The 24,504-nt window shown below is 37.1% G+C and overlaps 1 pseudogene; it reads right to left on the bottom strand.

Annotated features, from left to right (window-relative positions):
* Positions 1-330: 330 nt before the first annotated feature.
* LOC131824829 (syntenin-1-like) lies at positions 331-1,295 on the bottom strand (annotated as a pseudogene).
* Positions 1,296-24,504: the final 23,209 nt, after the last annotated feature.

Genomic DNA, 24,504 nt, shown 5'->3' with positions numbered 1-24,504 from the left:
ATTAAAAATACAATTATACCATAGAACTAAAGTAATATGAACAGCACTATTAGATATGTAAGATAAAGGTGATTGGTTCTAACACAGAGCTAAGCCTGTATCAGTCGTAATCATAATGGCTTGTAAAAGCATCAGGTTTATCCAGTAGAGAAACTACCCTGTGAAAATCAGTAAATTTGTCCAAAGTTTCACATCTGTAAAACCAGTTTAAGGCTATAACAATCTTGAAGTGTGAACAATATATCCAATCAAAAATGTAAGACTCCCAGCCATATGTAAGATAGAAAGGTCTTCATGCAGCATATGCTTTCTGGCTTCTGGAAAGCGTAATATAAAGTTAAGTTCCCCAAGAAGTAAACTGGAGTTCAGTGAAGTTTCCATTGTGCCATGACTTCTAAACCTCAGGAATGATATGGTCCATGAGGCTTTTCATAATGCTTGGTGCCATCCATTTAATAATATGTTCAAAGATAAAAGCAGGCATGATTGTAATAGTAACTGCAGTCTCAGATATTGACAGTATGTCTGCAGTTTGAGAATCCTTCAGCCCAATGACATACTGCCCATTTACTTCACAGATGTTATGTTCTGTGAGAAGACCATTTCTGGCTGCAGGACTATCTTTCCGTATGGATGTTATCTTTCCATTTTTAAAGATAAAGCCAACATGTCCAGTACTGTCCTTGTGCATGGTAACTGTCCGTTCAAAGGGCTGTCACAAACAGTCATAGTAATCTTCTCTCCAAAAGCCTGTTTGAGCACCTTTTGTGCTTTATCAGAGCTCCAGCCTGCACAGTTTTCCCCATTGATCTTGAGTACTTGGTCCCCAAATCTCAGACCAACCAATGAGGCTAGAGAATTTTCCTGGACCAGCTGAGCAAATATATCATTATCTATTGATTTAAGCCTGAGCCCAATTTTTCCATCTTGATCCTTTCAAAAAGTGACTTCACGAATCCTTCGCTTAAATTTCTGCTCTACGAATTCCAACATCATTACCAGTTACAGGAGCCACCATATAGTTCATATTGAAGTGTCCCTGAACTGGTGCTCCAGGGACCACAGCCATATTTGCATGGATTTCTTCTTCATTTAAACTCAAGTCCATGTACTGGGAGAGCTCCGGATACAATTTAGGGTATAGATTTCCATCTTGAGAGATGGGAGCAGAAGCTTCAGACAAAATTGCTGGGTTGCCAGGGTTTGCAGAAAAGGCATTTTGAGCCTGAATAACTTTGTCTACCTTCACGTCTTCAAGAGATGGGTACAGAGACATTTTTGCAGGATTTTTCTAGGCCACAAGGACCCGCTTACCCCTGTTGCTGCCTCGCCGCCTCCGGTAACTCTCTCCTTCTATTTTCAATGATAGCCTCGCTGGATATAGTATTCTTGGCTGCATATTTTTCTCATTTAGTGCTCTGACTATATCATGCCAGTTCTTTCTGGCCTGCCAGGTCTCTGTGGATAAGACTGCTGCCAGTGTAGTATTTTTACCATTATATGTTACAGACTTCTTGTCCTGGGCTGCTTTCAGGATTTTCTCTTTGTCACTAAGCCCTGTAAGTTTTACTATTAGATAATAGAGTATAGACCAAATCTTACTGATTTTGAGGGGGATTCTCTGTGTCTCCTGGATTTTGATGCTTGTTCCCTTTGCCATTTTAGGGAGATTCTCTACAGTAATTCTCTCCAATATACCTTCTGCCCCCCACCTTTCTTCTTCTTCTGGAATCCCAATTATTCTAATATTGTTTCATCTTGTGGTATCACTTATCTCTTGAATTCTTCCCTTGTGATCCAGTAGTTGTTTAGCTGTCTTTTGCTTAGCTTTTTTAATTTTCCATCATTTGGTCTTCTATATCATTTATTCTCTCTTCTGCCTCATTTATCCTGGCAGTAAGAACCTCCATTTTTTATTGCACCTCATTATAGCTTTTTTGACTTCAGCTTTGTTAGATTTTAGTTCTTTTATTTCTCCAGAAAGGGCTTTTATTTCTCCAGACAGAGTTTCTCTAGCATCTCCTATGCTTTTTTCAAGCCCAGCTAGCACCTTGAGAATCATCATTCTGAACTCTAGATCTGACATATTACCAATGTCTGTTTTGATTAGGTCCCTAGCCTTTGGTACTGCCTCTTGTTCTTTTTTTTGTGGTGAGTTTTTCTGCCTTGTCATTTTATCCAGATAAGAATATATGAACGAGAGAATAAAATACTAAAAGCATGGCAAAGACCCCAGAAAAATATGTGTTAACCAAATCAGAAGATACCCCAAAATGGGGAGAAGATAGGGGATAAAAAGAAGTTAAAAAATATATATATATATATATATGTATATATATATATATATATATATTATATATATTAGACTGGTGAATAAAACAGAGCCACCCACTTGATTTTGGTTGTATTTTGGTCTCTTAGAAGAAACTACCTCCCATGGGGCACCTGGGTGGCTCAGTGGGTTAGGCCTCTGCCTTTGGCTCAGGTCATGATCTCAGGGTCCTGGGATCCAGCCCTGCATCAGTCCCTCTGCTCAGCAGGCAGTCTGCTTCCCACCTCTCTCTGCCTACTTGTGATCTCTGTCTGTCAAATAAATAAATAAAATCTTAAAAAAAAAAAAAAAGAAGAAGAAACTACCTCCCAAAATTTTAAAGAAAGAAATACTTATGTATATACACAAAAATAAGGGTAAACACAATGAAGGGATGGAATATGAGTGTAAAGATGATAATTAAAAAAAAAAATTCTAAAAAAGGAGTTGAGGGGTACCTGGGTGGCTCAGTTGGTTAAAGCCTCTGCCTTAGGCTTAGGTCATGATCCCAGAGTCCTGGGATTGAGCCCCACATCGGGCTCTCTGCTCAGCAGGGAGCCTGCTTCTTCCTCTCTCTCTGCCTGTCTCTTTGCCTACTTGTGATCTCTTTCTGTCAAATAAATAAATAAAATCTTAAAAAAAATAAAAAAGGAGTTGATAAGATAAGTCAGTTGGGAAAAGAAAGGAGAAGAAAGTGGAGAGAATTTGCTCAGGCTGGAGACTAGAGCAAAGCTCTCTGCTAGATTTAGGGTATATTTTGATTTAATAAAAGAAGTTGTATTCCAAAAATTTTTAAAAGAAAAAACCCCATATGTGTACAAAAAATAAAGTTAGATACAATGAAGGATAAAATATGACTATAATAATGACTAAAATAAGATTTTTTTTTAGAACGGTATTATTAAGATGAACTAGTTAAAAACATGTTAAAAGAGGAAAGAGTAAAAGTTTAAAAAATTAGGATAAGAAAAAAAATTAAGAAAATTTAATTAACTTTGCAAGACTGAGGAATCATGGGGAGAAAGCCATGCATTCCATGCTTTGCTTTCCCCTCTGCTGGAAATCCTCTGTTCTCCTTGATCAGTGAGTTTGGTCTAGTCTGAATGTTCTTGCTGATCTTCTAGGGGAGGGGCCTGTTGTAGTGATTCTCAAGTGTCTTCACTGGAGGTAGAATTGTGCTGTGCCACTGCCAGGGTCTAGGCTAAGTAATCTGCTCCGGTTCGCTCTCAGGAGTTTTTGTTCCCTGAATGCTTACCGTAGAGCTCTGGAGAACAGGAATGAAAATGGTGGCCTCCCAATCTCTGGCCTGGAGGATCCGAGAGCTCGGGGCTCCACTCCTTAGTGCGCCCTTGGAGAAAAATGCTCAGTCACTTCCGTCTCCCTGGTTTCTGGCTGCTCTGAGCTCACCTGGCCTGTGGCTGAGCATTTCTGTCTCTGGCACACAGCGCCGTTTGGAGTCTCCAAACCCAGCAGATCTGCCACTCTGCTCTTCTGGCGGATGAAGGTCAGTCTCCCCAGATCTGCCACTTGTGGGGTCCCTGCTCAAAGAGCAGTGGCCTGACTGTGGCTCGAATCATTGTTTAAGGTAACCTGGAGCTGAGAGCTCATTCCTTGGCTCCATCTCTGTAGCTGGCTTCCCTGCTTTGATACCTGTGAGCTCTGCTACACTCATACACCCCTGATCTTTATGTGACCCCTTGGGACCTGAGACCACACTATCCCCGCAGGGACTCTGGCCTCGCTTAGCCTCTGGAGCAATGTCCCTCAGTGGAGCAGACTTTTAAAAGTTCTGATTTTGTGCTCCGTTGCTCTGCTACTTGATCAGAGCTGGCTCCTCCCTCCACAGTCTATCTTCCCGTTGCTTCAGATTTACTTCCCTGCACATCCTACCTTTCAGAAAGAATTCAATTTTCTGTTTTTAGAATTTCTGTTCTTCTTCTCTTCAATCTCCTGTTCGATCTGTAGGTGTTTAGACTGGTTTGATAACTAACTGAACTCCTGCGACCTGATGTCATCTTACCCTGCTACTCCTCCACCATCTTGATTCCTCCCCCTCCTTCTTTGCTTTTTAATTACAAGAATTATTGTCCTTATTTAGTCTGCAGTAGGAATAGAGGGCCAGTCAAAGACCTGAAATATGTTTGGCCAGAGTGACAGCGTTTAGGAGGCATGTACTTGTGAATAAAAGTTCTGCTTTCAGTCTGTGAGGAAGGAAAATTGAGTCACTCAGGATTTCAGCGGACCTGGAAATTGGGGTAGCCTCAGTGCCTTTTTGCAAATGGAGATTTTCCAGTCAATCCTCCATTTCATTCCATCTTTGCATGTCTTTTTCTGTTGTATTTCTCAGTTCTTTTCCCTCCTTCCCTAGCTAGGGTTCCCCTTGTATGTAGCAGCTTTATGCATTGAATAAATCAAGCCCTCCCTGCTGAGCTGTCAGAAAATGGAACTGACCAACAGAACAGTCTGTGTAAGTGCATCTTGTGCTGGGTCCAGACAGACAAGCACAATTATTTGATTGCAGGAGATTGCCACTAAATGAGGGTGAAATAGTGGGTCTAGACTTGTTGGTGAATATTATTAATAACATAGTGTCATGCATTAATAACATAGTGTCATGTGAAACAAAGCTACACTGGAGGGTCTGTCTGAAGTCCCATTGTAAATCACATTTTCAGGGAGGTAGATGATGGAGGAGACAAGATGTAATAAAGCAAGGTGTCTTTAGGCACCCATTTGGGAGTTTCAGTTTGACCCAGGGTAAAGTTAGGAGAATACATGTTGCCATCGTAAGTTATTTTTTGGCCAGAATGAAGCATGAGATTTGTTTCTGGCTAATTGTTATAAAAATATCATTACTATAGTGCTCTACTGTGGAAAATCATCTTTACTCTTATCTTTAGAGTCCTTGAAGAGAGGCCATTGCAAAAATGCCATGATATATGGAGTGTGATGTCCTTGATTACTGCATAGTCAACTTCCTTAGCTTACCCACCACGAGGGTCATTCCAGACTCTTCCACTTCTCCCTTCATAAACCTATTGTCCCACCAAATAGGATGCATCACCATCATTCTTCAGATGTGCTTTGAAGTTCACTGCCCTTGGACTTTTACTCAAGTCATTCTCTCTATTCCAAGTGCCCTTTCCTGGTCTCATCTCTGTCCATCAGTTAAAGGCCTAGATCAAATGTACCTTCTGTGAAGCTGTCTTTGTTTATTCTTCTTTGTTCATTGTGAAAGGTGTTCGCAAACTTTATATAAAGGAACAGATAGTAAAATGATGCTTTATAGGCCTCATATAATCTATTTATTCTTTGTTTTATCAAAAATGTGAAAACTGTCTTTAGCTCATGGACCTTGACAAAAACAAGTTAAAGGATGAATTTGGCTCATGGGCCTTAGTTAGCCAATCCATGGTCTAAAGTGATCTTTCTTTTCTTTGAACTTCTGTATAATTTTGTTTGTGTTACACATGCCACTTACCACATCTAGCCTTGTATAGCACTTATTGGTATGTGAGTATTTTCTCTATTGAACTGAAGATTCTTGACAGTTAAAATCATGTTTCTATGTCATCTATTATAATATTTGAACATAGAAAGTGACCAAAGGATACTTGTAAAAGGAGTGAATCAATTATTTATAATATCTTCCAGCAAGAACACAATTTATTTCCCAACCCTTCTAAGCTCTTCTAACCCTTGACTTTCTGACAGGTAGGTCTTCTACCTTTACTCTGAAGCTGGACGCCTTAATAAGGCCATCGTGCACCATAAATACAACTGGCATTAGACATAGAATATTGTTTTCATTTATTAGGTATTGTATTTATTGAGCACTTATTATGTGTAAAGCTCTGAGAAAACATCGCAGCCCCTCTGGTGCTTTTGCAGTCTTAGCTAGGAAGTATTATCTTATTATGAGCTCCCTTCCTGACATGTCTCAGCTGCACTTTTCTGTTCTTTAGATCACAACTTCATATTTGCTACTTCGTTTACCAAGGTGGAAGAAATAATAAAATTATAATACTAGAAGCTGACATTTATAAAATATTTAATTTATTTATTTGACACAGAGAGAGAGATAGAGCACAATCAAGGGGAGAGGGAGAAGCCCACTGGGCAAGGAGGCCGATGTGGGGCTACATCCCAGGACCTGGGATCATGATTTGAGCCAAAGCCAGCTGCTTAACCAATTGAGCCACCCAGGTGTCCCTAGAAGCTGACATTTAGTATATACTTTAAACAGTAATAGATATCCTCTTTAATATGTGTGACCATAGGGACATTAGAGAATTTATCCATAAGGAATTTATCCATAAGGAATTTAATGAAGCAGTTAACTATGTTTAGTTATTTTAGTGTCAATCTGGATAGGCTGGTGATCACAGCTATCACTTAACCAGATTATAGGAGATAAACCAGTCTGTTAGAGGCAGTATCTTGATCCACACTAAAGTAAGTAACATCAGTTAGCATGGGCACACGTGGTGGTTTAAAAATAAAAAATAAAATTTAGCCAGTAAGTGAAGGACTAGAGATTTGATTTAAGGTCTGTTTGAGTCCTAAACCTGATATTTCCAGTAAGTAATGTTGGCTTATGTTGTTTCATTCTGAGCACAGATTTGCATTGATATGAACAATGGTGAAACAAAACCTAAAAATAAGAAACAAAAATAAGTGCACATATGATTTATTGAAAGAAATTAAGATAATTATGGCAATCTCTGAAGAAAATATTTGAAGAGCGACTAAGTTCTTAATAGTCAAAAGAATACTGTTTGCTTCACACAGAATACATTGCCAAACAAAGCTCTTAGCTTTCCCAGTTCCCCCAGTGCTGTTTCCTCAGCTCTTTTTTCTCTTGCCACCATTCCTCAATCTGTTTTATTCCATTTTCCAGTTATATGTGTCCATTCAAAGTTTTCCTATTCCTTTGTATCATCTGCCTCCCCACAGTCCACACTCTGCTAAGTCAAATCTTAAGTTAGTTCCCAAGATTTCCAGGCACTGGTGTTTACCTACTCTATGATTTTATCCCCATGGGTATGGGCTGGACCTGTGAACACAGTGGGCTCATTGCCCCTTGATTAGATTAGGTAATATGGCAAAAGGTGATTAGAGAGCCATTCCTGTGGTTACATTACTTTCTGTAGGGAACAGTCTAGCAGACCAGAGTGAGATCCTCATGCTTGCTTTGAAGAAGTAAGCTGTCATGTTTCACAAGGCCTATGGTTAGGACTTGAAGATGGCTTTTGTGAGGGACGCCTGGGTGGCTCAGTTGGTTGGGCAGCTGCCTTCGGCTCAGGTCATGATCCCAGCGTCCTGGGATCGAGTCCCACATCGGGCTCCTTGCTCAGCAGGGAGCCTGCTTCTCCCTCTGCCTCTGCCTGCCATTCTGTCTGCCTGTGCTCACTCTCTCCCCCTCTCTCTCTCTGATAAAAAAAAAAAAAAAAAAAAAAAAAAAAATTAAAAAAAAAAAGATGGCTTTTGTAAGCTGAGAACAACCTGTAGGAGCTGATAGTCAGTAAGAAAATGGGGTTTTAGTTCTACACCTGCAAGAAATGAATTCTGCCAACAATTTCACTGAGTTGGGAAGAGGCCCCCAAGCCTCAGAGGAGATTTCAGCCCAGGCTGATACCTTAGTTTCAGCCTTCTGACAACCTGAGCAGAGAATTCAGCCACAGTGTTCCTTTCTTATCTTATTTTGGATTAGTCAAGTGTTTTTTTGTTTGTATGTTTGTTTGTTTTTTCAATTCCATCATTGGGGTACGTGGGTGGCTCAGTTGGTAAAGCACCTGCCTTTGGCGTGTGTCATGATCTCAGGGTCCTGGGATGGAGCTAGGTTAGGACCTCAGGATCTTGGAATTGAGCCCTGCATCTGGCTTCCTGCTAAGTGGGGAGCGTGCTTCAACCTGTTTCTCTCCCTCTGCCCTCCTGCCTGCCCTGCTTGTACATGCTCTCTCTCAAATAAATAAAGTCTTTTTGTTTTATTTATTTATTTATTTATTTATTTATTTATTTATTTTTATTATGTTCAGTTAGCCACTATATAGTACATCATTAGTTTTTGATGTAGTGTTCAGTGATTCATTGGTAGCGTATAACACCCATTATTCATCACAACACATGCTCTCCTCAATACCTGTCACCTGGCAACCCCATCCCCCAACTCCTTGCTCTTCTGAAACCCTCAGTTTCCTGGAGTCCATAGTCTCATAGTTCATCTCCCTCTCTGATTTCTCCTCTTTCATTTGTCCCTCCTTTTCCCCTATAGTTCTCCATGCTATTCCTTATGTTCCATATAGGAATGAAACCATATGATAATTGTCTTTCTCTTCTTGACTTTTTTCACTTAGCATAATCCCCTCTATTTCCATCCATGTCGATGCAAATGGTGGGTATTCATCCTTTCTGATGGCTGAGTAATATCCCATTGTATATATGTACCACAACTTCTTTATCCATTCATCTGTTGAAGAACATCTTAGCTCCTTCCACAGTTTGGCTACTGTGGACATTGCTGCTATGAACTTTGGGGTGCATATGCCCCTTCTTTTCACTACATCTATATCTTTGGTGTAAACACCCAGTAAAGCAATTGCTGGGTTGTAGGGTAGCTCAATTTTAACAACTTGAGGAACCTCTGTACTGCTTTCCAAAGTGGCTGCACCAGCTTGTATTCCCACCAACAGTGTACGAGGGTTCCCCTTTCTCCACATCCTCACCAATATTTTTGTTTCTTGTTTTGTTATTTTTTGCCATTCTAACTGGTGTAAGGTGGTCTCTCAATGTGGTTTTGATTTGTAGTTCCTTGATAGCTAGTGATGGTGAACAGATTTTCATGTGTCTGTTAGCCATTTGTATGTTTTCTTTGGAGAAGTGTCTGTTCATGTCTTCTGCCCATTTTTGACCTCCCAGAAAACAGGAGTCCAGGGCCAGATGGCTTCCCAGAGGAATTCTTCCAAACATTTAAAGAAGAATTAATACCTATTCTAACTGAGACTGTTTAAAAAAATAGCAACAGAAGGAAAACTTCCAAACTCTATGAGGCCAGTGTTATCCTGATCACAAAATGAGGGAAAGACCCCTATCAAAAAGGAGAGTTGCAGACCAATATCAATACCAATAAAAAGCTTCTGCACAGTTAATAAAGTTTTTTTTTTTAATTCCATTACTGCTTCTCTATTTCTTGTTGGTTACATACTCTTTTACAGTTTTGTGGTGGCTGCTCTTGATAGTACAGTATGGATCTTTAACTTACTAGAATCTAATATACGTTAATACTTATGCCATTTCTTTTCTCCTTCCTGCCCCTTGTGTTGTGTATTTTAATTATACATGTATTTTAAATACTTAAAACTTTATTTTTACTTTTTACTGTTAATATTCACTAATATTTACCCATATAGTACTGTTCTTTATTTTTTTTTTAATTTTTCTTTTCTTCATTTCCATGCCTCTTCCTGTGATCATATTCCTTTCACCTGAAGAAATAATTTTAGTATTTCTTTATTGTAGGCCTGTTTATGATCTACAGTTTTTGTTTGCTTGGAAATATCTTTATTTTGTCTTAATTATTAAAGGATATATTCACTATGTATATAGTTGTAGATTAATAGCTTATTTCTTTTATCACTTTAAATAGGCCATTTCATTGTCTCCAGCTCTCATTGTATTCTGTTGAGAAGAAACGTCTCAGTATAATTTTGTATGTGTATCATTTGGGGGGATGTGCTTTCAAGTTTTTGTTTTTTCTAGCAATTTAAATATAATATACCTAGATATGTATTTTTTAAATTTGCATTTCTTGGGGATAGTTTTTCTTCATAAACCTATGGAGTTTTGTTTTCAGTTTGAAAAATTCTCCATCATATTTCTTTAGGTATTATTTTTACCCTGTTTAGTGTTTTTTCTTATTCTGAAACCTTATGTGCACGTAAAAACTTCTTACTCTATCTGCTTTTTTTAACTCTGTGAATTTTTTATCTCTGACTAAAAAATCAACCCCAAATTTATAGCTTAAAGCAACAAATATTAGTTATTACATAGTTTCTTAGATCAAGAATTTTGGAGAAACCATAATTCTGGCTCAGGCTGTTTAATGAGGCTGCAGTTGAGATATTGGCCAGAGCTGTAGTCATCTAAAGGTTTTATGTGGCTAAAGGGAACTCTTTCAAGATGGCTTATTCATATGGCTTTTGAAAGGAAGTCTCATTTCCTTACCACATGGACAGCATGTTTCATAAGACTGATTGAAAGTACAGCTTTTTGGGAGTGCCAATATAAAGACAGATAGTTTTCTGGGGCTCCTATCATTGGGAAGCCTGGAATCAATTTTGTCATCCTTGCTGCTAAGCCTATCAGAAAATGTTCTTCAGTATCTCAGTCACTTCACCCAAAACTGACAAATGCCATCAAGGCAAAAGAGGCAAAGTTTGGATAACCTCTCTGAATCTCTGACTTCTCCATTATCTCAGATAAGTTACTCTTTAATCTTGTTAGCTCTCCTTGTTAATCTTCTTAGCTCTCCTGACTCATCCAGGTCAATGTTTAAGTATGTTTTTTTCTTTGTTGGTAGGATGATCTGAATTACTTTGGCCACCATCACTGAAATCCAAAGTCTCCCTGTTCTTTATAGCAATTACTAAAAACTAGCAAGATCTGATTAGAAACCAATAAAGGCTCTTAACAAAAAATATGAAGAAATTACAAGTTTTTTTTCTTTGTTGCAAAAATATTGCTCGTTTTCTTGAAATGGACATAGAAAATCTTGCATACGTTGCTTGAAAGAACAAATGATAGTTATCCCATTTACTTCCAATGAGGAGGAACACAGCTGAATGGTAGTAAGGGATCTCTGGCTTCATGGATATAATTTTCCTTGGGAGCTCTTGTAACATAGACTATAAATGGAATCGACAAGCTTATGTGGCATTTTGAATTTATAGTTGATAAGGAGGGAGGGAAGAGAGAAATAAGGAGAGAGGAGGGTGGAGGGAGAAAGAGAACAAACTAGTTTGCCATGATATTACTGCAAACCTAAGTAGATTTATATGTAGTCCTATGGGATAAACTCTCATGGAGTTTAACTGAATAAGGATTGTCATCAGAGAATACAGTTTTTACAGTTTTTATGATTTCAGTCCTTAAATTTAATAAGAATTGTTCTATGGACTAACATATGGTCTATTTTAGAGAATAAGTCATGTGTACTTGAGGGGAGTATGTATTTTTCTGTTACAGAATGGAGTGTTCTATAGGTGTCTGTTAGGTCTAGTTGGTTTATAGTGTTGTTTAAGGCTTCAGTTTCCTTACTGATTTTATGTCTAGCTGTTCTGTCCCTTACTGAAAATGAGGGTATTGGAATTTCCAGCTATTGCTGTTGAATTATCTGTTTCTTTCTTTAATTCTGTCAGTTTTTTATTCCTGCATTTTGGGGCTCTGTTGTTAGTCTTATGTAATTTACAAATGTTATATCTTCTTGGTTGACATTTTCTATCACTATACAATGTCATTCTTTGTCTCTAATAACAATTTTTAAAATAGTTTATTTGAAAGAGAGAGTAAGAGAACAAGCTGGGGAGAGGAGCAGAGGGAGAGTGAGAAACAGACTCCCCACCGAGCAGGGAACCTGATGTGGGGCTCAATCCTAGGACCCTGGGATCATGACTTGGCTTGAAGGCAGACACTTAAGTGACTGAGCAACCCAGGAAACCCTTTAATAACAATTTTTGTCTTAAGTTCTATTTTGTTTGATGTTAATATTGTTACTCCAGCTCTTTTCATTCCTTTTGCATGGTATATCGTTTTCCATTCTCTTTCAACCTGTTCGTGTTTTTGAATCTGAAGTGTGTCTATCGTATAAAGCATATAACTGGATCATGTTTCTTTGTTCATTTTGGCAATTTCTGCCCTTTAATTGGAGGGTTTAGCTCTTTACACTTTAAATATACTTACTAATAAGGTATGTATTTACACATGCCATTTTGCTGTTTTTAATATATCATGTCTTTTTTTTTTTTTTTCATTCTCCAATCTTCCATTACTCCTTTCTTTTGTGTTGAATAGATATTTTCTGGTACAGAAAATATCAGTTGTCACTTCTTTTACTATTTGTCTTAAGTTATTTTCTTCAGTGGTTACTTTGGGAATTGCCGTTAACATCTTAATGTTAGTCTATAAAAACAATTCTCATTAATTTAAGGAATTGAAATCATACAATGTATATTCTCTGATGACAATAGGATGAAAGTAGAAATGAGTAACAGAAAGAAATTGGGGAAATTAAACAACACACTCCAAAATAACCAATGGGTCAAAAGAAATCAGAAAGGAAATTAGAAAATACTGTTAAATTAATAAAAACAAAAATATCACTTATAAAAAAGGTAAAAACGTAGTAATTGTAACTTGATAGTTTTGTAGAAGATAGCAATTAAAGGCTCTTTGGGCCTGGTTTCTTTTTCTTTCTCTTTCTTTCACTCATTGATAAAAACTGGAAATGTAGACCTTTGCCACTTCAATTTATTCTATTCAGTTTGTTTACTTCTTTTTTAGTCACTTTTGTTAATTTTTCTTTTATAACAATCAAATATTACATCTACATTTTTTTAATAGTTTAGAGTTGAATATAACAGTCTTTAGAGTACTTTTATATGACATAATTTTTTTTATGAGAATTCAAGAAGAGCATAGCTTTTATCCATTCCAAATTTTATCATGGTATATTGTTCCAAAGTGTCAAAATCCCAGTGTATCAAACAAGAGAGAAAATATTTGGCTCAGCAAAGTCTACTTCAATCAGGGCATACTTTTGAAATTGTTTTCTTTGTTTCTCTGAATTCTTGCTTTTTCATCCAGAGACAATTTTTTTTTTTTCTGTATTTCCCACAAGTTTTCTCTTTCATGCTATAGATTTCTTGCAAATATCTTGTGATTTTTACCTGCCTATACTTTGTTGGAAATGAAGGGAAATGAAGATTGACTGGGAGTTTAATGTTAGGGATCTATACATTGTGTTGGAAGACCCTGAGTACTAGGATTAAGAAAACATTATTATGGGGTACCAGCACCCACAAAATACTAGCAAACTGAATTTAACAGAATATTAAAAGGATTATACCCCATGATCATGAAGGATTTACCCCTGAGATGCAAGGATGGTTCAACATACATAAATTAATAAGTGTGATACATGTTCACAGAATGAAGGATAAAAGTGATAAATATCTCAATAGTTGTAGATGAAACATTTGATGTAATTCAACATCCTTTCATCATAAAAACTCAAACTAGGCATAGAGGAAATATACCTCAATGTAAAAAACAGGCCAGATATGACAAGCCCACAGCATTACCCACACTAATAGCGCTGGTTTTCCCTAATGGGTCATTTCAGTTTTTTGGAACAATTTTGGTGATGAAATGGTGGCACTGGTAATAGGGTAGAGTCCATCAAAGAATCTCATGAATCTCCCTGTTTTTTTTTTTTTCTTTTTTTAAGATTTTATTTATTTATTTGACACAGAGAGAGAGAGAGAGAGGGGCGGTGGGGGGAACACAAGGAGGAGGAGTGGGAGAGGGAGATGCAGTCTTCCTGCTGAGCAGGGAGCCCAAAGCAGAGCTTGATCCCGGGACCCTGGGATTATGACTTAAGCTGAGGGCAGATGCTTAACAACTGAGCCACTCAGGCCCCACTGAATCTCCCTGTTTTCAATTGTATTTTTATTGTTGAGTTTTAAGAATTATTGGTATATGTTGGATAAAAGTTATTTCAGATGGTGATTTTTCTTTAAGTCTTGGGCTTTTCTTTTCACTCTTTTAATAGTGTCCTTCACAGAGCAGAAGATTTAAATTTCACTTACTTATTTCACAACTTATTTTTTATCATGATTTTGCTTTTGGTTTTGTGTCTAAAATAATCAGTCAAACTCTGGTCACCTACCTTTTTTCCTAAATTATATTCTCCTATATTATATTTTATATGTAGCTTTGTGTTTTACATTTAGGTCTATGAGCCATTTTGAATTAATTTTTTGAAAGGTAGAAAGTCTGTGTCTAGATTTCTTTTTTCCTTTCCTTTGCATGTATATTTTTTTAATGTACAGTTATTCTCCCACCATTCCTCAAAAGGATATCCTTTCTTTGTTGAATTGCCTTTGCATTTTTGTTAAGGATCAGTTGATTATATAAATGTGGATATATATCTGGGCTCTCTAATCTGTTTCATAGATCTGCTTGTCTATTCTTTCTTTCTTCCTTTTTTTAAAAAAAATAATTTAATTTTTTTTCAGTGTTCCAAAATTCATTGTTTATGCACCACACCCAGTGCTCCATGCAACACATACCCTCCATAATACCGACCACCAGGTTCACCTAACCACCCCCTTCTCCCCTACAAAACCCTCAGTTTGTTTCTCAGAGTCCACAGTCTCTCATGGTTTGTCTCCACCTCCGATTTCCCCCAACTCACTTCTCTCTGTCTCCCAGTGTCCTCTGTGTTATTCCTTATGCTCTATTCTTTCACCAATATTGCACTGTCTTAATTACTATAACTTTACTGTAAGTCTTGAAGTTAGGTAGTATCAGGCCTTTGACTTTGCTCTTCTACTTCACTATTGTGTAAGGCTATTCTTGGTCTTTTGTGTTTCCTTATGAACTTTCAAATCAGTTTGTAATATCCACAATCATTTTCTGGTATTTTGATTGTGATAGCTTTGGATTTATAGATCAAATTTGGAAGACTTGATAGTTTATCAATATTGAATTTTCTTATTCATGAACATGAAATTTCTACCCACATATTTCATTTTTTAACTCAGGGGTTTCTGTTTGTTTCTTTTATACAGTTTTAATTTTTCTACTGAGATTTGTCATATTTTCATTTGTTACAAACAAATTTTCCTTTATGTCCTTAGGCATAGTTTTTAAACTTTAAAATCATTGTTTGCTAATGTCCAGGTCATCCTCAGGGCACACTTTCCTGTCCTTTTTTTGAGTATAGTCATGTTTTGTATGTGTGTGTGTGTGTATTTCGTATGGTAAGTGATTATAGATTGTATCCTGGACATTTTATGCTTAAAAATTTGTTTAACGTATTTTTTAATTAAAGACTTTTTTTTTTTTAACCTTTGATCTCATTCACCCATTTCTTTCACCCTCCACTTTTTGCCTCTGGCAACCACTAATCTGTTTTTTGTATCTATGATCTTTTTTATTCTTTTTTAAAGATTGCAAATAAAGTGAGATCATACACTATTTTTTTCCTCTGTCAGACTTATTTTATTTAACATAAAACCCTCAAGTCTTGAGGTCCATCCATGTTGTTGCAAATGACAAGATTTCATTCCTTGTTAAAGCTGAAGCATGTGATATATATATGTAGATATATGTATATATCTACATATATATCAATATATCATAATTTCATTACCCATTCATCTATCATTGGACACTTAGGTTGTTTTCATATATTTCCTATTTTAAAGAATGCTATAATGAGCATGGGAATGCATATATCTTTTCAAAATAGTGTTTTCATTGTCTTCCTATAAATATCTAGAAGTGGAATTGGTGAATAATATCGATAATTCTATATTTAATTTTATGAGAAACCTCCAAACTGCTTTCCAGAGTTGCTGCACCAATTTTCATTCCCATGCAGAGAGCACAAGGTTCCCTTTTTTCCATATCTTTACCAAAACTTGTTTTTTCTTTTTGATATTAGCCATTCTAGTAGCCTCACTAGGTGTGAGGTGATATCTCACTATGACTTTGATTTTCATTTTCCTGAAGATTTTTATTTATTTTTTTAATTTAAAAAAATAGTTTATTTTTTTATTTGACAGAAAGAGATCACAAATGGGCAGAGAGGGAGAGAGAGAAGGGGAAGCAGGCTTCCTGCTGACCAGAGAGCTGGTTGCGGGGCTCGATCCCAGGACCCTGAGATCATAACCAGAGGCGAAGGCAGAGGCTTAACACACTGAGCCACCTAGCTGTCCCTTTCTGAAGATTTTTAAAAAGATTTTATTTATTTGACACATAGAGAGAGCAAGCATAAGCAGGGGGAGCAACAGAGGGAGAGGGAAAAGCAGGCTCCCCACCAAACGGGGAGCCTGACATTGGGCTCAGTCCCAGGACACTGGGATCATAACCCAAGCCAAAGGCAGACACTTAACCAACTGAGCCACCCAGGTACCACTCATTTTCCTGAAGGTTAATGATATTGAGCATCTTTTCATGTACTTTTTGGCCATTTGTACATCTTTAGAAAAAGGTCTATTCACATCTTTTCTCAATTTTTAAATAGGATTATTTGTGTTTTTTGCTATTGGATTGTATGACTTCTTTATATATTTTGGATGTTGACCCTTTGCCAGATCTATGTTCTGCAAATATCTTTTCCTATTTAGTAGGTTAACTTTTTATCTTGTTGATTGTTGTATGTTGTGCAGAAGCTTTTTAGTTTCATACTGTCCTACTTGATATTTTTGCTTTTGTTTTTACTTTTGGTATCAGATTAAAAAAATCATTGTCAAAACTTAGGTTAAGGAGCTTACCACCTATGTTTTCTTCTTGAACTTTTATGGTTTCAGGTATTACATTCATATCTTTAATCCTTTTAATTTTTGTATATGGTATGGGAAAGTCCACTTCCATTCTTTTGCATATGGCTGTCTAGTTTTCCCAGCACTATTTTGAAGAGACTGTCCTTTCTCCATTATTCTTGGATCCTTTCTTGTATATATATGTATGAATTTATTTCTGGGTTCACTATTCTTTTCCATTGATTAATATATCTGTTTTTATGCGATTAACTATACTGTTTTTAATTATTATAGCTTTGTAATAGAGTTTGAAATCAGGGAGTGTGATGTCTTCAGCTTTGTTCTTTTCTTTCAAGATTGCTTTGGGAATTTGGGGTGTTTTGTGATTCCATACAAATTTAAAACTGTTTTCCTATTTCTGTGAAAAATACCATTGGAATTTTGATAAGGATTGCATTGTATCTGTAGATTGCTTTGGGTATTATGGACATTTTAACAGTATTGATTATTCCAGTCCATGATCACAGAATATTTTTCCTTTTTTTTTTTTTTTTATCTAGTTCAATTCCTTACTTTATGTCTTGTAGTTTTCAGTATATAAGTCTTTCACCTCCTTGGTTATATTTATTTCTAAAATTTTATTCTTTTTGATGCAATTATAAGTGGATTGTTTTCTTAGTTTCTCTTATCAATAGTTTGTTATTAGGGTATAGAGGCGCAGCAGGTTTTTGTGTAATGATTTTGTATCCTGCAACATTAGTTATAATAAATGAATTATAGTAAAATTCTTAAAACATAAAATGCTACATTTTAACCATTTTAAAAGTGTACAATTTACTAACATTTAGTATATTCACAATATTGTGTAACTGTCACTGCTGTCTAGTTCCAAAACATTTTCATCTTCTAAAAGGAAACCTGTGCCAGTTGATTACTCACTTCTCATTCTCCTCTCTCTCCATCCTCTGGAAATCACTAATCTTCATTCTTTCTTATGTATTTGCCTACTCTTATATTTGATGTAAATATATATGTGTCTGGCTTCTTTAAATTAGCATTATGTTTTTAAGGTTAATACGTGTTGTTATATGTCTTGAGTATTTCTTTCCTTTTTATGGCTGTATAATATTCTGCTTAATATAGATATGCTATATACTTTTTATCCATTCTCCAGTTGATGGACATTTGGGTTGTTTCTACCTTTTGGCTATTGTGCATAGTGCTGCTAGAAACATTCATGTACAAGTTTTTGTTTGAAAACCTGTTTTCAGTTCTTTTGGATATTTATCTATGATTGTAATTTTTGGGTTATCCATTAATTCTCTGCTTATATCTTTGAGGAAACTCTAAACTGTTTTCCAAAGGAACTGCACAATTTTATATTCCCAACATCCTTCAGGCCTGAGAAAGCTCCAAAGTGTATGGGGTAGGGAGGGAGTAGAGAAGCCCCTGAGCTGATCCCTCAGGGGGCTACTAGAGAGGTCAAAAACACAACCACAGTTGTTTCAGAACAAGGTTCATATTTCTCACTCTTGTCACTAGCAAGCTTCATCAGGAATCTGGGACACCATCTTCATGGTTACCACCTGATCTAGGAGTGGATGGTAGGGATTTTTAGGTGAATAAGATATATGCTACAGTCCTCTCTTACCAAAATTCAGTAGTTTCTTTCTTTATTAAGTGTTCTCTTAGATGTTATAAATAAGTCTTTGATTAGATTCCAGAGTTCTGAAAAAGTTGATGCTGACTTTTTTTTTTTTTTTTTGGTCAGCTTGTCGATCACTTTAATGAGGGGAGTGAAGACTTGGAGTTCTCTACTCTGCCATTTTTGGTAATGTCAGTTGATATTTATTTATTTATTTATTTATTTGAAGATACTGATTTCTTTTGTCAGTTTGGCTCAGCTCAAACAGAAAATTTGGTCTTTCCTGTAAGAGAGCAGTAGCTGAAGTTTCATTTTATTTCCTCTAGACTTATCTAGGCTGATTGTAGTTTTCCCTGTGTAAACATGTTTCAAGAGTTTGCCAGAGATTTGAGCAGATATTATATACAGAATTTGGGACACTCTTTTCTGGCTATCTTCTTCCTGAGGTGTCATTTTTTCCCCCAGATGTCGTGGTTACATTGGAGTCTTTCTTTAACATGTTAAGCTTGTAAGATTGTATGTTTCTATCTAGTTTTTTAATGTCCCAAATATCAGGTACTTTTTCCTTGGTTGTGAGCTTTTAAGTAATTTAAGAAGAGTACTTACAGTGGAGTTTCAAGCATCTTCTAATAGGGGAAATTATATTAGGGATTTGGTATCTGTGTTAGTCTTCTAGATTTGCCATAACAAACAACCCAGAATGGGTGACTTACACAACAGAAATTCATTTCTTACCATTCTGAAACCTGGAAGTCTAAGACCAGGGTGTCAGGAGGTTTGGCTTTCCCTGATGCCTTTCTCGCTTGGTGGCAGATGGCCACCATTTTGGTGTATCCTCACATGGCTTTTTCTCCGTACATGCATAGAAGACCTCTGATGTATTTCCATAATGACACCAATTGTACTGGATCAGGGCCTCACTCGTATAACATCATTTATCCTTAATTTGGAGACAGGACCTCTTTAAAGGTCAGTCACAGTGGCAGTTAAAACTACAACATATAAATTTGGAGGAAAACATTTCAGTCCTTAGCGGTATCTTCTTAGTCTCCTAAGTGAGATCAAGGAGAGTTGTGTTTGTTCCTCTGAGGCAAACATGTAAAATTTAAAAATAAAAAAGAGAAAAATTCAAAATGAGTTTTCCGAAGAAAATATCTCAATTGTGGAGTTCCTGGCTACTCCTGGGTATCTGGGTAACAGTTGAATACCAGAGCATTCCTTTATTTTCCCACTAGTGAAAACAAAAGCTTCTCTTGTAAAAGTAATTATTTGAATATTTCCAAATAATTACTAGTCCTATTTATTAATTTATTATGTTTTAAAATTTTAATTCCAGTATAATTAACACACAGTATTATATTATTTTCAGGTGTACAATATAGTATATCTTGTTGATTGATTTGCAAATTCTGAACCACTCTTGCATCCTGGGAAGGGAAGCAGGCTCCCTGCTGAGCAGAAAGCCTGATGTGGGGCTCGATCCCAGGACTCTGAGATCATGACCTGAGCTGAAGGCAGAGGCTTACCCCACTGAGCCACCCAGGCACCCCTAAATACTTCCCTCTTAAGACTGCCTTTGTGGGGTGCCTGGGTGGCTCAGTGGGTTAAAGCCTCTGCCTTCGGCTCGGGTCATGATCCCAGGGTCCTGGGATCAAGCCTCACATCTGGCTCTCTGCTCTGTGGGGGGCCTGCTTCTCTCTGCCTGCCTCTCTGCCTTCTTGTGATTTCTGTCTGTTCAATAAATAAAATATAAAATCTTAAAAAAAAAAAAAAGAGAAGACTGCCTTTGCTGCATCCTAAAGGTTTTGAACAGCTGTTTTCATTTTCATTTGTTTCCATGGATTTTTAAAAAATTCTTCTTTAATTTCCTGGTTGACCCACTCATTCTTTAGCAAGATGCTCTTTAGCCTCTATGTATTTGAATTCTTTTCAAATTCCTTTTGTGATTGAGTTCTAGTTTCAAAGCATTGTCATCTGAAAATATGCAGATGCCTTAGATGGAACTGCAATGCCCTTGTGTGGGAGCACAGGCTAAGTAAGTAGCTCCGGATCACTCTGTGTGGCTTTTGTTGCCTGAAGGCTTTCTGTGCTGTTTTAGAGGATGAGAATGAAAATGGCAGCCTCCTAATCTCCAGCCTGATCTGTAAGCTTTCATCCCCCACTCCTCAGTCCACCCTCAAAGAAAAGTAGTCCTTTCAGTCCTATCTCACTGGTCTCCATCTGCACTCTGTGCTCACTCAGCCTGTGAGTGAGCATGTCTGTCTTAGGCATGTGACCCCACTTCAAGTTTCTAAACCCTTGTTGTGGTTTGTGGTTTATAGCAACACCAAATGGAAAGTCCACTTCTGGGCTTGCTGACTGCAGCCAGCTTCCATGCTCTGATGCCTGGGAGCTTTGCTGGACTCAGGCACCACCATTCTTCCTGTGACCCTGGGTATCCTGTTCCACCTAGTATTCTGCCCTGCTTCACGACTTGAGCACCTTTCAGGCAGGCACATCCCTCACCAGAGCAGACTTATATAAAAGTTCCAATTTTGCAGTCTGCTGCTATATTACTTTCTGGTAGCCAGCTTATGGAGGCTCCTGCCCTTGATAGTTTGTTTTCCAATATACCACTTCGGATTCACTTCTCTGCACCTCCTACCTTGTAGAAAGTGGTCACTTTTCTATTTCTAGAATTGCAGCATTTTTAGGTCTCCAGTTAAGTTAACAGGCATTCAGAATGATTTGATAGCTATCTAGCTGAATTCCTGGGACCAGACAAAACTAAGGTCTCTTACTCTTCCACCATCTTGGAAAATCTCTGGTATGACTTTTTAGTGTTTGGTAGAATTTGCCTCTGAAGCCAGACATGTGGTCCTGGACTTTTGTTTGTTGGGGGTTTTTTGATCACTGATTCAATTTTATTTCTGGTAATCAGTCTCAAATTTTCCATTTCTTCCTGCTTCAGTTTTGGTAGGTTATATGGTTACAGGAATTTATCCATTTCTTCCTGGTTGTCCAATTTGTTGGCATATAATTTTTCATATTATTCTCTGACAATCCTTTGCATTTCTGTGATGTTAGTTATTTCTCCTCTTTCAATTTTATTTATTTAACTTAATTTAATTTATTGTTTAATTTTATTTGAGTCCTCACTCTCCCTCTCTCTCTCTCATTCTTTCTCTGTCTCTCTTTGTGAGTCTTGCCTAGAGGTTTATCAATTTTGCTGATCTTTCCAAAGAAACAGCTCTCGGTTTCGTTGATCTGTTCTCTTGTTTTTTTGTTTATTTGTTTTAGTTTCTACATTATTTCTGTTCTAATCTTTATTATTTCCTTCCTTTTGTTAGTTTCGGGTTTGTTTGTTCTTCTTTTTCTAGCTCCTTTAGGTCTAAAGTCAGGTTGTTTATTTGAAAATTTTCTTGTTTGTTGTGGTAGACCTGTATTGCTAGAAACTTTCCTCTTAAAACTACTTTTGCTGGGGTGCCTGGGTGGCTCAGTGGTTTGAGTCTCTGCCTTCGGCTCAGGTCATGATCTCAGGATCCTGGGATTGAGGCCCACATCAGGCTCTCTGCTCAGGGGAGCCTGCTTCCCCCCTTTTTCTCTGCCTGCCTTGCGAGCTCTGTCTGTCAAATAAATAAATACAATATTTAAAAAAAATACTTTTGCTGCATCCCAAAGATTTTGGACTGTTTTATTTGATTTTCATTTGCTTCCATTAATTTAATTTTTGATTTACTCTTTGATTTCTTGGTTGACCCCTTCATTGTTTAGTAGCATGTTGTTTAACCTTTAAGTATTTATGCTCTTTCCAGATTGTTTCTTGTGTTTGACTTCTAGTTTCACAGCATTGTGGTTGGGAAACATGCATGGTATGACTTTGATCTTTTTGAATTTGTTGAGACTTGTTTTGTGGTAATATGTGATTTATTCTGGAGTGTGTTCCATGTACACTTGAAAAGAATGTGTATTCTGCTGTTTTAGAATGGAATTTTCTAAATATATCTGTTAAATCCATCTGGTCCAGTGTATCATCTAAAGTGCCTGTTTCCTTGTTGATTTTCTGTTTGGATGGGATCTGTCCATTGATGTAAGTAGAGTGTTAAAATCCCCTTCTATTACTATATTTCTACTGATTCGTTCCTTTATGTTCCTTATATTTGTTATTAACTGTTTTATTTATTTGGATGCTCCTATGGTTGGTGCATAAATATTTATCAGTGTTATATCTTCTTATTGGATATTGCCTTTGTTATTAGTAGTAGTATTTGTAGAATATTTTGTTTTTAAGTAATCTCTACATTCCACTTGGGGCTGGAACCTATAGCCCCATGATCCAGAGTTGCATGCTCCAACAACTGAGCCAGCCAAGTGCCCTGTCCCTTTTGTTATTATATAGTTCCCTTTTTCTCCAGTTATAATCTTTGTTTTCAAGTCTTTTTTGTCCTATATAAGTATTGCTATGCCCTACTTTCTTTTTTTTTCCTTTCATTTCAGCGTAACAGAATTCATTGTTTATGTGCCATACCCAGTGCTCCATGCAATATGTGCCCTCCTTAATACCCACCACCTGGCTCCCCCAACCTCCCAACCCACGCCCCTTCAAAACCCTCAGGTTGTTTTTCAGAGTACATAGTCTCTCATGGTTCATCTCCCCTTCCAATTTCCCTCAACTCCCTTCTCCTTTCCATCTCCCTATGTCCTCCATGTTATTTGTTATGTTCCACAAATAAGTGAAACCATATGATAATTGACTCTCTCTGCTTGACTTACTTCACACAGCATAATCTCTTCCAGTCCCGACCATGTTGATACAAAAGTTGGGTATTCATCCTTTCTGATGGAGGCATAATACTCCATAGTGTATATGGACCACATCTTCCTTATCCATTTGTCTGTTGAAGGGCATCTTGGTTCTTTCCACAGTTTGTTGACTGTGGCCATTGCTTCTATAAACACTGGGGTACAGATGCCCTTTCTTTTCAGTACATCTGTATCTTTGGGGTAAATACCCAGCGCCCTACTTTTTTTTGACATCCATTTGCATGATAAGAAAGTCTCCATCCTCTCAATTTCAATCTGCAGATATCTTTAGGTCTGAAATGAATCCCTTTCAGCACTTTGGATATATCATTTCACTCCTTTCTGACCTTTAAAGTTTCTGCTGAAAAATCTGTGGATAGCCTTATGAGGGTTTCCAGTGTATGTAACTATCTTTTTTTTTCTTTTCTCTTGCTGCTTTAAAAAATTTTCTTTGTCTTTGTCCCTTTTTTTTTTTTTTTTTTTTTTTTTTTTGCCATTTTAGTTACTCTGTGTCTTAGTGTGGACTTCCTTGGGCTGATTTTGTTGGGGGAATCACTGTGCCTCCTGGGTCTGGTTATCTGTTCTCGTCCCTAGATGAGGGAAGTTTTTAGCTATTTTTTCTTCAAATAAATTTTCTGCCCCCTTTGCCCTCTCTTCTTCTTCCCTATAATGTGAATATTATTATGCTCGATGGAGTCACAGAGTTCCCTACATCTGTTCTCATTGTGCACATTTTTTTTCTCATTTGTTAAGCTTGATTACTTTCCATTACTTTGTCTTCCAGGTCATTAATTAGTTCCTGTGCTTAATCTAGCCTGCTATTTATTCCATCTAATATATTTTTAATTTCATTTATTGTATTCTTTATTTCCGGTAATTTTTTTATTTCTTTGTTAATGGTCTCACTGATGTCCTCCACTCTTTTCTCAAGTCCAGTGAGTATCTTTATGACCATTACTTTAAATTCTCCATCAGGCATATTACTCATATCTATTTTGCTTAGGTCTTTTACTGTGGTTTTGTCCTGTTCTATCATGTGGGGCATATTCCTCAGTCACCTCAGTTTGTCTAATTCTCTATTTCTGTTAGGAAGTCAGTTACATCTCCTGCTCTTGCAGGTAATGGATTTATTTAAGAAGAGGCCCTCTAGTGTCCTGAAGTGCAGTGTCTCCTACTCTCTAGGACCTGGCATCTCAGTGCCTGTCTCCTATATGTGTGCC

This window comes from Mustela lutreola, chromosome 2 (assembly GCF_030435805.1).
Source record: "Mustela lutreola isolate mMusLut2 chromosome 2, mMusLut2.pri, whole genome shotgun sequence".
Classification (NCBI taxonomy): domain Eukaryota; kingdom Metazoa; phylum Chordata; class Mammalia; order Carnivora; family Mustelidae; genus Mustela; species Mustela lutreola.
Note: the sequence above shows the minus strand (reverse complement) of the source record. Positions and strands in the feature narration are given on the sequence as shown.